Source organism: Dendrobates tinctorius, unplaced genomic scaffold (assembly GCF_039654945.1).
Source record: "Dendrobates tinctorius isolate UK_male_01 unplaced genomic scaffold, ASM3965494v1 ptg000163l, whole genome shotgun sequence".
Lineage (NCBI taxonomy): Eukaryota > Metazoa > Chordata > Amphibia > Anura > Dendrobatidae > Dendrobates > Dendrobates tinctorius.
Window position 1 is genome coordinate 12,041,151 of NW_027361830.1, and position 15,610 is coordinate 12,056,760.

Consider the following 15,610-nt stretch of genomic DNA (forward strand, 5'->3'; position numbering starts at 1 on the left):
TGCTGCAGACTTCTAGCAATAACCAGTGGATTGAGGCAGAGGAGGCACTTGCCCCTTACCCTTTGAGATCCATTTTTCTGAGATGCTCCCATAAAAATCCAAGCAAAATACTCCACAACATACACACCACAGCAACTCTAAAATTATGGAGATCTTTGGTGAATACTCTTGCCACCCTCTATCCCCATTACTTAAATTAGAAGATATAATGCCACACGCATCTTACTTCCGGGATAACAACGTGATGAAACCTGGCTTTATAGCAAATGTAGCGGTTGATAGGCTCTTGATGGATGGGACACTCCCCTCGTTTCATATACTTTAAGAAGATACCGGGCCTCTCAAACCTGACTTTTATACAATTCGGCTCTATTAGAGACTCCTTGACAAAAGATCTCTTATTGTCGGACATTACACGTCCCTTAACTGCATTTGAAACTCTTTGCGCAACAATACATAAGCCCAAAAAAATATTGTCAACTATTTATCCGATTCTGAATATCTCAGACTGCTGGCACAAAAGAGCTTACATAACACACTGGGAAAAAGATATGGGATACAAGTTCACCTCAAGTCAAATTTCCCACATTTATAATTCCTCTCATGGCCCAACACAGTGCGTTAGGGCGCAAGAGAATTCTTTTAAAATAGTAACCAGATGGTATATCACACCCAAACAAAACAACCACTGGAGGACAGACACCTCGACTAAATGCTGGAGATGTGAAGGCGCTGATGGTACATACTTATGTGGCGCACCCAGGAGTATGGTCGCCACAGTGGCATTGCCTTCCTCCAGGGAGGGTGATGTCATGGTAGGAAGCAATGAAGGGTCTCTCTAACAGTTAACCATAACATGCAACATAGTTCCCACTCCAGGCCAGCAGAGGGAGCTCTGAACCAGAATTGGGGGAGGAGTGCTCTCTGAGGGCCAGGAAGGGAAATGAGGAGTTAGTGTGAGGAGGGCAACGAGTGTAGACATGTGGAGAGAAGCTGGAGGTTGAGCTGAGGATAGAGAGCTACCTGCCAGTGAAAGCGCATGATCTGGAGCCTGGTCTCCATGGTTGTATGGATACTGAAGGTCCTGCAACATAAACCAGAGGAATAGGAAGCTGTAAATGCTCTACTCCCAACTAAGACTCGGAGGCACAATAGCGACGGGTGAGCCAAGAGAGATAGAGGGCTACAGCTGTCTGCCATACGAGGTAGTTCTAAGATAAGATAAGAAGGAGGAACTTCAGTGTAACACAGTACTGGATGTACCTCAAGCCAGCGCTAGGAAGGAGACTACACAACCCATCTGATAGAGAGATCCCTGAGTTGCTTCCAGGCTAGCCTGCTCCTGTGCCATCTGTAACCAGGACCCTGGACTGCGTTTGCCAAGTAAAGGTAAAGAAACTGCACCCTGTTGTGTCCTTGCCTCCTTCCTGCAACATTCTCAGCACTGCTACATCTCTGTGCCAAACACTGCACCCTCTTCCTCAACATTCCGCTACACTGCCCTGGGACCAACAGCCCTACCTGTGGAGGGCTACAACATCATTGCTGCACTACACCATCTGTCCCAGAGGATCTGCTTGCAGCGTCAGCTTAATACCTCCCTTGCCGAACACCACAGGTGGCGTCACAAATCACCTATAAACTTTATTCCCAACTCAACCTCTTTTACATGGGCGCCCAGGGCCACAGACTGGGTCACCGCTGCTGTAGCAATCCCCTCTGAGAGACCGGCCTGGTACCGAATACCCCACAGCCCTGGGAGGGCGACCCACTTACATATATGGTGGACATGCCCACCCCTACTACAATTCTGGTATGATGTGGAAAATTTTATTCGAAAAATAGTGGGCAAAAGGCTTAAACTGAAACCGGAAATAGTGTTGTTAAATTTCCTGGCATCGACTGGATGTAAGAGTATATCCTTATTTGTGCAGCACATTTTATCTGCAGCAAAATTATTGATTCCTATGTACTGGAAGACAACAACTATTCCGTCTATATCCCAACTACAGGAAAAGGTTGATATGCTATATCAGGTAGCCAGGATTGCAGCCCTAGTAAACGGCTCTCATTCAACTTTTGAAAAAATCTGGCATCCATGGATCTGTTTCAGATCCAATTTTAACAGTTAACAAGTCTATAGTAGCCTCTTTACTCTGCATTAATTTGACGGTGACATATTCCGTGCCAATCATAGTACCCCCCCTCCCACTCCCTCCCTGTCACTCTCTTTCCCTTCGATCCTACCTCCTCTCTGCTTTATTTCTCTTATCTCTTTCTCCCTTTACTTCCTATACTAATTCTATTTATTTGTTCAACATCATGACATAGTTTAAGTGAACAATGCTGTTCAGATAACAAGCCCAGATTTATACCCAGATAAAAACTCATCACGTGATGAAACTTTTGAGTTATGGTACTCACCATCCTTCTTTGTGTTAATGCCCAATGTCATGATGCATATTTTGTTTTCTGTTTAACTTCTGGAAATGAAGATTGTAAGTTGCACAATAGTTTGATATGCTATGTAATTCTGAAAAATTTCAATAAAAACAACATTGAAAAGAAAAGGGGACTAAAAGATCATGTTTGTGGAAAAAATATGATGTTTTTATTTTCACGCCCGGGCGTTATAAATTTCTGTGAAGCACTGGGGGGTTCAAAGTGCTCACCACACATCTAGATAAGTTCCTTGGGGGGTCTAGTTTCCAAAATTGGGTCACTTGTTGGGGTTTCCACAGTTTAGGTGCATCAGGGGCTCTCTAAAGGCAACATGACACCCGCAAACCATTCCATCAAAGTCTGCATTCCAAAACATCACTACTTCCCTTCTGAGCCCCGACGTGTGCCCATACAGTTGTTTTCTCCCATATATTGGGAATCAGCGTACTCAGGACAAACTGGACAACAACTTTTGGGGTCCAATTTCTCCTGTTACCCTTGGGAAAATAAGAATATTGGGGACTAAACGATCGTGTTTGTGGAAAAAATATGATCTTTTTATTTTCATGCCCGGGTGTTATAAACTTCTGTGAAGCACTGGGGGGTTCAAAGTGCTCACCACACATCTAGATAAGTTCCTTGAGGGGTCTAGCTTCCAAAATGGGGTCACTTGTGGGGGGTTTCCACAGTTTAGGTACATCAGGGGCTCTCTAAAGGCAACATGACACCTGCAGACCATTCCATCAAAGTCTGCATTCCAAAACGTTACTACTTCCCTTCCGAGCCCCGATGTGTGCCCATACAGTAGTTTTCTCCCATATATGGGGTATCAGCATACTCAGGACAAATTGGACAACAACTTTTGGGGTCCAATTTCTCCTGTTACCCTTGGGAAAATAAAAAAATTGGAGACTAAATGATCATATTTCTGGAAAAAATATGATTTTGTTATTTTCACGCCTGGGCGTTATAAACTTCTGTGAAGCACTGGGGGGTTCAAAGTGCTCACCACACATCTAGATAAGTTCCTTGGGGGGTCTAGTTTCCAAAATAGTTTCCAAAATGGGGTCACTTGTGGGGAGTTTTCACTGTTTAGGCACATCAGGGGCTTTCCATAGCGTCCGAACCCAATTCCAGCCAAAAAAGTCAAATGGCGCTGATTCCCTTCCGAGCTCTGCCATGCACCCAAATAGTGGTTTACCCCTACATGTGGGGTATCAGCGTACTCAGGACAAATTGCGCAATAACTTTTGGGGTCCTGTTACCCTTGGAAAGATAAAAATTGAGGGAGAAAAGATAATTTTTGAGGAAAAAATATGATTTTTTAATTGTACGGCTGTACGTTATAAACTTCTGTGAAGCCTTTGGGGGTTCAAAGTTCTCACCACACATCTAGATAAGTTCCTTGGGGGTCCAGCTTCCAAAATAGTGGCATTTGTGGGGGTTTCCACTGTTTTGGCACATCAGGGGCTTTCCAGACGCGACATGGCGTTCGATCTCAATTCCAGCCAAAAAAGTCAAATTGCGCTGCTTCCCTTCCGAGCTCTGCCATGCGCCCAAATAGTCGTTTAAACCCACATATAGGGTATCAGCGTACTCAGAACAAATTGCACAATAACTTTTAGGGTCCTGTTACCCTTGGGAAAATAAAAATTGGGGGTGAAAAGATCATTTTTGTGGAAAAAATATGATTCTTTAATTGTACGGCTGTACGTTATAAACTTCTGTGAAGCCCTTGTGGGTTCAAAGTTTTCACCACATATATAGATTAGTTCCTTGGGGGGTCTAGTTTCCAAAATGTGGTCACTTGTGGGGGTTTCCACTGTTTAGGCACATCAGGGGCTCTCCAAATGTGACATTGCGTCCGATCTGAATTCCAGCCAATTTTGCATTGAAAACGTCAAATGGCGCTCCTTCCCTTCTGAACTCTGCCATGTGCCGAAACAGTAGTCCCCCCCACTTATCAGATATTAGCGTACTCAGGACAAATTACACAATAAATTTTGCAGTCCAATTTCTCCTGTTACCCTTGGCAAAATAAAGAAAATTGGACCTGAAGTAATTTTTTTGTGAAAAAAAGTTAAATGTTCATTTTTTTAAAACATTCAAAAATTTCCTGTGAAGCACCTGAAGGGTTAATAAACTTCTTGAATGTGGTTTTGAGCACCTTGAGGGGTGCAGTTTTTAGAATGGTGTGACTTTTGGGTATTTTCTATCATATAGACCCCTCAAAGTGCCTTCAAATGTGATGTGGTCCATAAAAATAAAATGGTGTTGTAAAAATGAGAAATCTCTGGTCAACTTTTATCCCTTATAACTTCCTAACAAAAAAAAATGTTGTTTCCAAAATTGTGCTGATGTAAAGTAAACATATGTGAAATGTTACTTAAGTTTTTTGTGTGCCATATCTCTGTGATTTAAGGTCATAAAAATTCAATGTTGGAAAATTGCAAAATTTTCAACATTTTCGCCAAATTTCCATTTTTTTCACAAATAAACGCAAGTTATATCAATGAAATTTTACCACTATCATGAAGTACAATATGTCACGAGAAAACACTGTCAGAATTACCAGGATCCATGGAAGAGTTTCAGAGTTATTACCTCATAAAGGGACAGTGGTCAGAATTGTAAAAATTGGCCCGGTCATGAACGTGCAAACCACCCTTGGGGGTAAAGAGGTTAATACACCACCTGTTTTCAAAAACAAATCCAGTGGAGGATATCTCCTCCTATGCCTCTTCCATCTACACATCCAACTCAACCTCCTTCTCCACTTGGACCTCTGCCTCCTAGTTCTAGATTGTTTTTTCCTCATTATGTGTTCTTTTAAGTTAATTCCCTAACAAAGCAACCCCCCCAAAAAAAACAGTGTTGGATACCTCCTCCCCTTACTCTTCCACCTACACAGCAACGTCCACCTCTTTCATCTACTCTACCTGGACCTCTGCCACTTGGACCTCTGCCTCCTGGTTCAAGATTAATTTTTTTTCATTTATTTAATTCAATGTTATATTAAGTAATTTCCTTATCCAAACTTGTTTGCACTGCACATGCAGTATTTTACCCCCATTTTGTTTCTTTTTGCAACCCCTCTAGCCTTGACAATGACCATTTTACAGCCATTTTAAAGAACCAAGGTTTGGGTCCCCATTCATTTCGATTAGGTTGAGGTCTGCGGTTAAGTTAAGTTTGAGATCAAAATCAGACCTAAAACAAACTTTTTACTGTGTATTCGGCTAACATGGCGAACCCGAACATCCACTGGTTTGCTCATCACTAAAGGTGAGTTGACCAAAAAATGCAGCTTTATTGTTTTTTCTCTTTATGGCATTTACCTAAATGGTCAATTAATTCAATAGTTTAATAGATCAGATTTTTATGATTGTGATGATACAACATGTTTGTTTTTGTTTTAGCTTTTTGCTTTCTCTATTTTTACCTTTCACTGACAGATGTATTTCTTGTCTTTTTTTTCCCATGGATCTACATGCTTTAACTTGACATTTTAAGTATCCCATGGCATTTAAATTAATTGTATGTGATGCAGTAAAGTGTTTGCTATTATTGTTGCATTATTACATATATACATTCAGGAAAAATCCATCCCTGGGTCCCCTACAAATCACTAAAACAATGTTACTGGTTCCCTGTTCTTTTTTAGGTGCATAATCAGAGTGAGGAGTTTGAATTATGTTAATGCATTTCACTCAACAGAAATAACACAAGCACAATAACAGAAAATCCCAACTTGTCACCCATTGCAAATGGACATCTAGGTGCTTCTTCCTGGTGTATACATAGCCTGTCCCAGTAGTCAATAATAGTGTCCCCCCAAAAAAACAAGAAAAAACAAAAGTTAATTGAAAATATAATACAAATGTTTATATTAAGATTATCATCATCCTCATTGATGATATTTGATTTTCTTGAATAGGCTATTATTAAATTTATTTACATTCTTCAAAATCTCACACTAAAAGGAAGGCACTATTTTTTCAATGCTTGCTTTATTTATTAATGAATTAAGGTATATACAAATATGTAGGATAAAATCTTGTTTAATGACCTTGTGTATACCATTTGTATCGCGGGATAAAATATTTAACAGCCCCCTAGAGAAAAAAAAAGGGAGATAATTAGCACAGTAGGCCCAGGACTAATTAAACAGTGAAAACTTTAAAATGATGCAACAGCAAAAGAGACACAGCATACCATATGTGATTCAATTATAGGGTAGTTAAAAAAAAAGCTTCTACAGAAAAAAAACAGTTTGCTACATAAACACCAAATAAAGGTCAAATTACTCTATCCATCTGTCTATGTAAATTCATAATTAATTTTGACTTTTGGGCAAATAAAGAGGTTACGTTTGTCTTATCTGTCCAAAAATCCTTGTACTACATTTCAGTTATGTCACTTTAAAATTCACATGGCTGTATTTTCAGTCTTTGTGCATTCCGACAAAACATTGGATTTCACCAGGACCAATGTTATGCTTGGGTCATACACAGTCAGTCAGAGGTAAAAATTGCACCATGCCTAAGTTTGATCCAATATTTGGATAGAACTTGTCCATGCAAGTCACTGAATGTGTGGAAAACATCATATTGTACTCTGATCAGTTTCATCAGAGTGTGATTTTCATTATCTACCCAATTCTCACAGATAACAGAATTTATGCTTGTGTGACCCTAGCCTAAGGCCACATTCGATAATTTGTCAGTATTTTAATTTGTCAGTATTTTACATCAATATTTGTAAGATGTAGCCACAGGCCACCGCTGCTTTCAGTCCTCCAAAGTCTGGAGCCGCCCCATATAACTAAGAGGACACGCAGTTCGCATTAATCAACAAAAGTTTACTGGACACTTCAAGTTCATCAGATAGTAACAAGCAGTATCAAGCACAACACTTCTTGTTCCTTGTTGTCTTGACACAGTAAACTTCCTTTACAAAGTCTGTTTCCAGCATTATCATCCATTCTTCCTGGACTATCCCTATGTTGGCTATTTCTGCCTGCCCCAGGGATTTCGTGCCCAGTCCTGCAGTGCACCTTCACTTCTCGCAGTATCAGGCACAACACTTCTTGTCCCTTGTTTTCTTGACCCAGGAAGCTTCCTTTACACAGTCTGTTTCCAGCATTACCATCCATTCCTCCTGGACTATCCCTACTTTGGCTATTTCTGTCTTCCCCAGGGATTTCCTGTCCTATCCCGCAATGCTCTTTCACTTCTCGCAGTTCTGTGTTCATCGTCCCATGTATGCCAGGGAATAAAGGTACTTCTCCCAGTGCCTATGCCAAGCCCTGAGCTCCAGACATTGCAGAAATGTCCGCAAGGGATTCTAGTAAAGCCTCCCACTGCCATGAACCATAGCTCATGGCTGCCCACTGATCTTGAATTTGACCTTGGTTGCTGTATTTCCCTATCTGATTAGCCATCAGGAAGTAGTCTCCTTTTTTATACAAGTATTAGCGTCATCCCATTATTGGCTAGTCAAAAAACATTAACTGCACCTTATCCTATGTCCCCACCTAACTACAGTTACTATCTTATACCAGTATATACTAAGTCTATTGACTTTCTCTAATATTCTAATATATATCTTACCCTATACTGTGTACTACCATAACAGTCAATTCACAGTATACATGTTGCATTTAGGTATTACCTCTACATTACTCTATACATTATCACATGACAATATATACAAAAGATGTAGAACACTATGTACATGACAAGATTGATTACTTCTGGGGTAGGAATACATTAGTGCAGTAACCATCTCAAACGTTTTCATATTGTTGATTTGTGTACCTTCACTACATTCTGAGCTGAAGTTAAGACTGCAGCCAACTTTTTCGTGGCTTCCCTCTCAAATCTCTTAGTGACCCTAGGAGTTGATATTGGTGCACAATTAAATTCCCGTAATTTGAATAGTGCTTACAGAGATATAAATACATCCTATTTATTTTTTAGCCTTTTTCCAGTGTTCCTCATGTTCACAAATTTCCTTAAGATTAACAAACCAAAAATTTTACACAGAGATGACTCTAAGTTTATACCGTAACTGTTACAGTGCTAATGGTTATCTGTGCAAACTTGAAGCTTTCAAAGTACCGTATATGGCTTACATACAGTATGTAGGCAGCAGTCTTCAACTTTTTTACATCTTGAAAAATTTATTAAAATAGAAAACAAGGCTTAAGAAAAATTATGATACAAACATTATATAAAAAGTGAGTACACCCCTCACATTTTTGTAAATAATTTATTACATCTTTTCATGGGACAACACTGAAGATCTGACTCTTTGATACAATGTAAATTAGTTAGTGTACAGCTATTATAGCAGTGTAAATGTGGTGTGCCCTCTAAATAACTCAACACTCAAGTTATTAATGTCTAAACTGCTGACAACAAAAATGAGTACACCCCTAAGTGAAAATGGCCAAATTGTGCCTAAATAGCCATTTTCCCTCCCTGCTGTCATGTGACCTGTTAGTGTTACAAGTCTCATGTGTTAATGGGGAGTAGATGTGTTAAATTTAGTGTTATTGCTCTCGCACTGGTCACTGGAAGTTTAACATTTGACCTCAATGCAAATAACTCTGAGCATCTGAAAAAAATTGTTGCTCAACATAAAGATGGCACAGGATATAAGAAGATTGCAAACACTCTGAAACTTAGCAGTAGCAAGGTGGCCAAGACAATACAGCGGTTTAAAAAGACAGGTTTCACTCAGAACAGGCCTCACCATAGTCAACCAAAGAAGTTTGGACATGTGTGCACATGCTTAGCATCATATCCAAAGGTTGTCTTTTCAAAATAGACGTATGATTGCTGCCAGCATTGCTGCAGAGGTTAAAGGTGTAGGGAATCAGCCTGTCAGTGCTCAGACCATACACTGCACACTGCATTAACTTGATCTGAATGGCTGTCATCCCAGAAAGAAACCTCTTCTAAAGATGATGCACAAGACAGTTTGCTTGTCTTCAGTAAAGTGTGTGGGGGCTAAGAACATGGATTACTGGAACCATGTCCTGTGGTCTGATGAGACCAAGATAAACTTATTCAGTTCAGATGGTGTCATGTGTGTGTTGCGGCAACCAGGTGAGAAGTACAAATACAAGTGTGTCTTGCCTACAGTCAAGCATGGTGGTGTGTATCGTGGTTTGGAGCTATAGGAGTTCTGCTGGGCGTGGGGAGCTACAGTTCATTGAGGAAAGCATGAATGCCAGCATGTACTGTGACATACTGAAGCAGAGCATGATCGCTTCTTTTGGAAACTGGACAGCAAAAGAAACTGAGGGTAAAAGTGCTGGACTGGCTAAGTATGTCTCCAGACCTAAACCCTATTGAGCATCTATGTGGCATTGTCAAATTGAAGGAGAAGGAGCAACTTCTCTAACATCCACCATGTCCTTATGGAGGAGTGGAACAGGATTCCAGTGCCAATCTGTTACACCCACAGGCTGTGAAGATGTATAGTGGACCCACTAGACCACTGATGGTGCAGTGGTAGCTGTATACCCGATGCACAAGAGACAGGAGAATGAGCTTCAAAAAGCTAAGGATGTTTATTAAAGAAAGCAAACAAATGGACAAGGTGCCTGAGGGAAGAACCCTCTGGACCATGACACAGAACCACATAGTGGAGCACCGGGAAAGGTGTACCCCTATACAGGGGCTCCCTCATCGCAACACCAGATGACCTTGATGCCGCGATACCCGGACCAGAGGGACGACCCATACAGACCGTATAGAGGAGGTGGCGAGAATCCCGGAAGGTCTGCGTAAACCCAGAAAGGCTGATCTAACCTACAATGGTAACTGGATGATTGCAAGAGGAGAGCCTTGGTCAGTCTGGGGTAGAAACCGGAGTGTCCAGAAGGATCCAGTTGAGGGAACTGCCAGCAGAGGATTCTGAGGACACAGAGATATTAGAATATTGCAACAGCCTTCAGAACACAGGGCAAAGCGGAGTGTGGCCTGAGTGGGAGGCAGAGATCCCACAGAATGAACATGTTGCTCAGGCACCTCCCTCAAGAGGAGGATGCTTTTTATGCACAGAACATCACAACACAGACAGCCCTAATAGAGAACAGGTGCCCTGCTATTTTAAGTATGTGCAGGAAGCGGGGCATGCCTCATAAGAGCATTACCAGGAGACCTGCTAAGAGGATGCAGGTTCTTAGCAGAGAAAGGAGCCGCTGATTGTCTGGAGCTACAGACAGGGTGAGTAGTAGCAGTGGAGCTGCGAGATAGGCGCCGGTCTCCCTGCGCAGCGGAGACCGGACCTGCGGCTGAAGGCATGACACAATCTGTGAAGCTCTAGAGAACTCCATGCCCAAGAGAGTTTAGGCACATAAAATAATGAAAATAATGGTGGCCACACAAAATATTAAAGCTTTGTGAACAATTCGGCCATTTTCACTAAGGGATTACTCACTTTTGTTGCCAGCAGTTCAGAGATTAATGGCTGCGTGTTAAGTTATTTAGAGGGTACACCAAATTTACACTGTTTGACAAGCTGTACACTGACTACTTTACATTGTATCAAAGTATAATACAGTATCTTCACTCTTCTTCCTTGAAAATATATAATAAAATATTTACAGAAATGTGAGTGGTGTACTCACTTTAGTCATGTACTGTAGATAGTTGATATACATACAATATGTAAGAAGCACACCCATTGTTTCTGTGATAAATTGAAATAAAGAAGAATTACAATTGCATCTGAGTAAATGAAAAATGACAAAGCCCCCTGCCTAGATGGTATTCTTCTACATGTTTTAAGAGTTGAGCTTGGTAATTGATAGACCACAGTATTTAATTCTTCTTAGACTCTCTTGCAATGTCCTTTCTATTTCCAGGGTTGCCCAAACTTTTACATGCCACTGTAAATCTATTTTTTGGCATATTTTGCCTCAGGAAAGCAAGCTGCCTAGTAATTATGCACACATTGATAAAGGATGTCAGGGATAACATCAGGGGGAATCTTGTAGATCCCACCGCTGCACCGATTTGTCAGGGAGAACACAGGGAGATAAAAGAGATCCCACCACTGCCACCTATTTGTCAAGAATAACAGCAGGGCGATGTCACCACCTATTGTGGCAGCCTATTCCACTCATTTATCACCCTCACTGTCAAAGTTTTTTTTTCTAGTAACTAATCTGTATCTTCTCCCTTTCAGTTTCATTCCATTGCTTCTCATGTTTCCATGTGCAAATGAGAATAAGGATGATCCCGCTACACTGTGACATCCCTTCAGGTATTTGTAGACCACTATTAAGTCTTCTCTTAGCCTTCTTCTTGCAAGCTAAACATTCCCAGATCCTTTAAATGTTGCTCATAGGACACACTTTGCCGTCCGTTCACTATCCTGGTCACAAAGAATAAAATGTATAACAAAAGTACTAAACCTGTGTCATGGAAATGACACAGAGCTTAGCGGAGGAAGATGCTCCTTAAGAAAACGGACAGAAATACACAAAGCTGTATCTTCCAGGACTGACAAATTACATAACCCAAAGTCTACTTTTTATTAGATGAAGCTTATGCCTATGTACTATCCCTTGGTGAGCTTATATGGGGCTGAATGTGGGATGTGCTAGGTCTTTTAGAAGATTATTAGATCTCCAACTTTCAGGATATCTTCTTCGCCCTTGGCGATCCTAAATGGGAGATAATGTTGTAATGTTTCTTGTTCCGATTTTACCTTTCTATTAAAGTGAAACATGGCAATGATAGCATGATGCATCTTCATGATATTAAGATGGAGGTGTGAAAATGGTCTTACGGTTATGTGATTGAATGTGTTATGTTCGTCCCTTTGCTATGACATCAAAGATATATCTCCCATAAAGCTTCATCACAAACCACTGGCTCCAGAAAGTCTGAGACAATTTCTTTGAACAGAGGAAGCTCTTGCCTTGAAAATGTACTTAGTATATAAATCCTAGCCTTGGGGGCTGATTCTTAGAGCAGAGCTATGCTGTTTTTACCTGTTCACTGCAAGAGGTCATATTTCAATGGAGGTTGAAGTATCAGTTTTTCTCACTTCCAAAGTTATAATTAATCCCATATTATCAATGTGAGGGTGATATGTCCCCTCTCCAGGGATGTCTGTATGGATTTTATAATTTTTTCTCTATGACAAAGGGTGCTGATATTCTTAGTGCACACCCTATCTCATTACACAAATACACATCACCTAGTATGTTTTACATATGTCACTTTTCAAGAATAAGCTTTGAGGCAGCAAAGACTAGACTTCATCATAAACAGAATCCCCACAAAAGAGGGAAGAGGGAAATGGAAAGTGAGCTCACCAGTGTGCTATGCTTGTTGTCCGTGGAGCTCATCTGCACGGAGCCGCCCCAGTCAAGGGTGCAGTCAAAATAGCAGGAAAAGGAAGGTTGTCTCCAGCGATTAATTACTCCACTTGCGAGGTAGAATAAAAAAACAAAACTTTTAATAGAAACATTAAAAACATGCAGCCAGTGTGGTTAACAAAGACAGATAGTCCGCATATGTGAAACCAACGCGTTTTAGCAACTAGCCTTAATCATGGTGTACCACTGGTTGCATGTTTTTAATGTTTCTTTTAAAAGATTAGTTTTTTTATTCTACTTCGCAAGTGGAGTAATTCATTGCTGGAGATAACCTTTCTTTTCCCGTCATAAATAGAGGGACAAGAAAAAGAAGTAAACTGTTCACAGTCCGAGGTGAGACTTCCAGGGAGGTAGCAAATTCATACAAAGGGCTAGGAATATGGATGGTCAAAGGCAAGGTCCAAGGTCTGGCAGCAAAACATAAGAATAAAAGAACACTAGAGGATACAACACACACACACACACCACTGAGCTAAAGCAACAACTGGCAATGATCTAACCATTGTCCGCTAACTAAATAGCCAGGCAATCATTCAGAACAGGAGACACCAGCAGGTCTGACCTAAATGTGCAGCTGGGCTGTCACTCACAATACTGACAACCCAGCAACTCACTACCACTGATTGAGCAACTGTACTGTCATTCACAATATCAACATCCCAACATGCTGCTTCCACTTATTGGATGGCTGGCATGTCCCTGCATTTTAAAGAGCGACTGAGCTGTCACTCACTGCATCACTAGAGCCTAATGAAGAACAGGATCATGACTGTATGCTTTAAACCTTTAAGCCTTGAAGCTTATGCAGCATGGAGCTGTAAAATATGCATAAAAATGCTGAAATAGTCGAAATACTCAAGTTGCCTAATAATTATGCACACAATGTAAGAGACTATTATGGAGGAATTTTGTATGATACTGCATTAAAAGCAGCAGGGTCATGGACTGAACATTAAAATAATTCAATTTTAGCTGAGGATTTGCAATAAAGGTCAACTTTGCAGTTTTTTCTTTTTATTCACTTTTCTTTTTTCATTTAATAGTATTCCTTGCCATTTTTGCTCCAAATTCTTCAAAATGATGAGTGTAGTTCAAGAATTTTGTGGAAAAAAAAGTGGTTTAGGAAAAGAGGGTATTGAAGATGAGCAAGCACTAAAATGTTTGGATGCTTGTTACTTGAATTGAGCAATTCCTAATGTCCAGATGCTTGTTTCAAGTAACAAGTATAATGGCATCAATGGCAAATTGGAACATTTTTCCTGGTGACCCTACAAGGGGTTCTGGGTGGGGCAATGAAAATTTTAAAATAGATGGAAAAAAGTGAGGAATTGAATGAGAACAGCATGGGCAAGACATCTGGAAGCATCTCTGACTCTCAGGTCGCTGCTGAGAACAATGGTGTTACACTTTTACTCCACTTTAATGACTGATAATAAAATATTCAAAATCGGCAAGAAATTAGAATTTACAGGGAAGAAAATTAAGAATCATTCTTTCCTGCATAATGACTTGTATATAAGGCAAAAGGATGCAATAACTGCCAAAAATTAGATGGAAGAGACTCAGATACACCCTATATTAGAAATAAAGGAAGGCCTCATACACACTATGTTCAAACTGTCATGTATGGTGCTCCTAGACTCATAAAGGCTATGCACTAAGTGCAATATAGAGGACAAAATCTGGCACTCCCAAATGCAGAAAAATAGAAGATTCTTTTTATTCATAGCTTAGTAATCCACATGATGTACATTCAATATATGCGTAACGTTTCGGTCACTATAATGGACCTTCTTCAGACTGAATGTAATACAACAGAAAGAAAAAATAAAGTAAAAATGATATAAACATCAACTGAAAATATGACATATAATGTAATGCATAACCAGTTTCAAAATGACCTATAAAGAACAGGTATAGTCAATGAAGACCAGAGCTGCATAGAAAGACAGGTTCTACATGAATGAAGCCTATGTACATCAGATTAAATAGTAGTTACAAGAAATAGCAAGTGCAAAACATATCATCATCATCTAGACAATTTAAAGATATAAAGTGTCCCTTGTGGAACAGTGAAAAGATGTCATATAAATCGGTATAAGGGGATACAAATATGAATGGAACAACCAATGCACGGGTTGTTAAAGAGATACTTTAATGTAGCTATTATATAGTCATTTAGTTAATCTCAAAAAAGACAGGAGATTAGATAAACAAAGGATTGACATCAGAGATCTATAATAAAAAATATCGGAACAAAATACAGGAAAAAAGGAAAAAAGAGGGGGGAAGGTATGAAAATGCTCAAAATCCAATTACTTGTTGAGGTATTTTGAAAGGAGGGGAAGAAAAAAATCAGAAAAAATAAATAAATTAAAAAAAAATTAAATAAATAAAAAAATAAAAATAAAGTTGCATATTAAAGCAGCATAATAAAGCAAAAACAGTTAATGAAATGGCATATGCCTTACCAATGAAACAATCCTGTTAAAGCTCAAAGCTGACCCAGTGCATCACTGTGGTGTGGACTAGTATAATTAGGCTGCTCTGTTAAGAAACAACAGACAGACAGGTCCAACAAGATATATAGTATAAGGACGGAAAAAGCAATATAATAGAATAAAGCAGTGATGCTTATCATGTGGAACTGTGAAGAAAGCCGCTATTGGGAAATAAAGCGCTCTCAGGTATATGCTATCATGCTGAAGAGAGGTGCGCTGATGGCGGCCTTGTACAGTCGGGGTTAGATACCCGATGGGAGTG